We start from the raw sequence: 2800 nt of genomic DNA on the forward strand, positions 1-2800 counted from the left end.
TGTCTCCCATTGTTTCCCAGCAACACGCATAAGGAAGATCTTGATCAGATTAACTGAGAGTTGCCATACTATCAGTAGAATATGTATTGAGTACAGCCAAATTCGATTTATTTCGCATGCATAACAATAAAAAATTGTACCCACAGCAAATGAAAATCAAATTGCAGAACTGAACCAAACAGTTAAATGGATAGTAGACCAAATGAACCAAAATATTTAACTCAGCGCGACATTGCATAATAGAAACATGTACTAGAAGATAAGACAGTTAACAAAACAAAGAATGCTTGAAAACACTCCTACAAAATGTAGCAATTGTTGGACCAAACTGTTAACTGAACATTACATTGTTAGAGGACCAAAGTGTTAATTGAACATTACATTTCGGAGGACCAAACTGTAAATTGAACATTAGATTGCATATTAACATTACAGAGGACAAATCACTATAAGGCACCGGCGGTGGCCTCGAGAAAACAACACGAACTGTATTTTAAAGTAGACAACCGCGTGGCGGTGTCGATGGTGGCCTCAAAGACAAGGTGCTCCTCCAAGATCTGGTGGTCAGCATGCATGGCAGCCATAGCGACCTCGTGCGCGCGTGCTGCCGCAATTTGCTTCTCCACTGCCAGATGCTACTGAGCTCCATGTTATACTTCGTGCAAAATGGCTGTGGGCGACACTTAATTGGAGGAGGGGGACATTGATTTCGACGGAAGGTGTCGCGCCATCGGTCAGCGCATGTGGGACAGGAAATGAGGAGGATGGTGTGGGTGGGGTGTGGATTACCTGACAATATCGACAAGGCCGCATAGCAAGAAGAAGGGTCGGCGGCGAGGAGGTCGTGCAGCAAGAAGAAGGGTCGCCGGCGAGGAGGCAGTGCTACAAGAAGAAGGGTCGCCGACGAGGAGGCGACACTGCAAGAAGAAGGGTAGCCGATGAGGAGGCAGCTCTGCAAGAAGAAGAGTCGCCGACGAGGTGGCTGAGCTGCCAGTAAGCAGCAGTGAAGGTTTGAACTTGGAAAGTAAGGAGGAACAGTGCAAATGTGGCTTTGGGTGGGAGGGACGGGGCGGGGAGATAGATATTTCTGCGGTGGCAAAACAATTTTGCTCGGTGCCGCGAGAAACTAGCGCGCAAGTGTGGTTCAAGTGGGGCGGTGGACTATAGAAGACCAAGCTTCCTGCATAAGCCAGACAAGTCGGTGCGCCAAGATATTTATATCGCATCCCACACGATTCTTTCTAGTAAATTGTTTGTGGTATACCTGAATTTTTCATTATGTTTTGAAAGATGATGTGTACTACACAACCTTCTTCTTGTAGACGTTGTTGGGCCTCCAAGTGCAGAGGTTTGTAGGACAGTAGCAAATTTCCCTCAAGTGGATGACTTAAGGTTTATCAATCTGTGGGAGGCGTAGGATGAAGATGGTCTCTCTCAAGCAACCTTGCAACCAAATAACAAAGAGTCTCTTGTGGCCCCAACACACCCAATACAATGGTAGATTGTATAGGTGCACTAGTTCGGCAAAGAGATGGTGATACAAGTGCAATATGGATAGTAGATAAAGGTATTTGTAATCTGAAATTATAAAAACAGCAAGGTAACTAATGATAAAAGTGAGCGTAAATGGTATTGCAATGGTAGGAAACAAGGCCTAAGGTTCATACTTTCACTAGTGCAAGTTCTCTCAACAATAATAACATAACTGGATCATATAACTATCCCTCAACATGAAACAAAGAGTCACTCCAAAGTCACTAATAGCGGAGAACAAACAAAGAGATTATGGTAGGGTACGAAACCACCTCAAAGTTATCCTTTTTGATCTATCTATTCAAGAGTCCGTAGTAAAATAACATGAAGCTATTCTTTCCGTTTGATCTATCATAGAGTTCATACTAGATTAACACCTTAATACACAAATCAACCAAAACCCTAATGTCACCTAGATACTCCATTGTCACCTCAAGTATCCGTGGGCATGATTATATGATATGCATCACACAATCTCAGATTCATCTATTCAACAAACACAAAGTACTTCAAAGAGTGCCCCAAAGTTTCTACCGGAGAGTCAAGACGAAAACATGTGCCAACCCCTATGCATAGATTCCCAAGGTCACGGAACCCGCAAGTTGATCACCAAAACATACATCAAGTGAATCACGTGAATATCCCGTTGTCACCACAGATAAGCACGGCAAGACATACATCAAGTGTTCTCAAATCCTTAAAGACTCAATCCGATAAGATAACTTCAAAGGGAAAACTCAATCCATTACAAGAGAGTAGAGGGGGAGAAACATCATAAGATCCAACTATAATAGCAAAACTCGCGATACATCAAGATCGTGCCAAATCAAGAACACGAGAGAGAGGGATCAAACACATAGCTACTGGTACATACCCTCAGCCCCGAGGGTGAACTACTTCCTCCTCGTCATGGAGATCGCCGGGATGATGAAGATGGCCACCAATGAGGGATCCCCCCTTCGGCAGGGTGCCGGAACAGGGTCTCGATGGGTTTTTGGTGGCTACAAAGGCTTGCGGCAGCGGAACTCCCGATCTATCTTTGTTTTCGATGTTTTTAGGGTACATGGACTTATATAGGCGAAAGAAGTCGGTCGAGGGGTGCTCGAGGGGACCAGGAGACAGGGGGCGCGCCCAGTAGGGGGGCGCGCCCTCCTATCTCCTGGCCTCCTCGAGGCTCTTCTGACGTGAACTCCAAGTCTCCTGCATCATATTTTTCCCAAAAATCACGCTTCCGAAGGTTTCATTCCGTTTGGACTCCGTTTGATAC

Source organism: Triticum dicoccoides, chromosome 6B (assembly GCF_002162155.2).
Source record: "Triticum dicoccoides isolate Atlit2015 ecotype Zavitan chromosome 6B, WEW_v2.0, whole genome shotgun sequence".
Taxonomy (NCBI): domain Eukaryota; kingdom Viridiplantae; phylum Streptophyta; class Magnoliopsida; order Poales; family Poaceae; genus Triticum; species Triticum dicoccoides.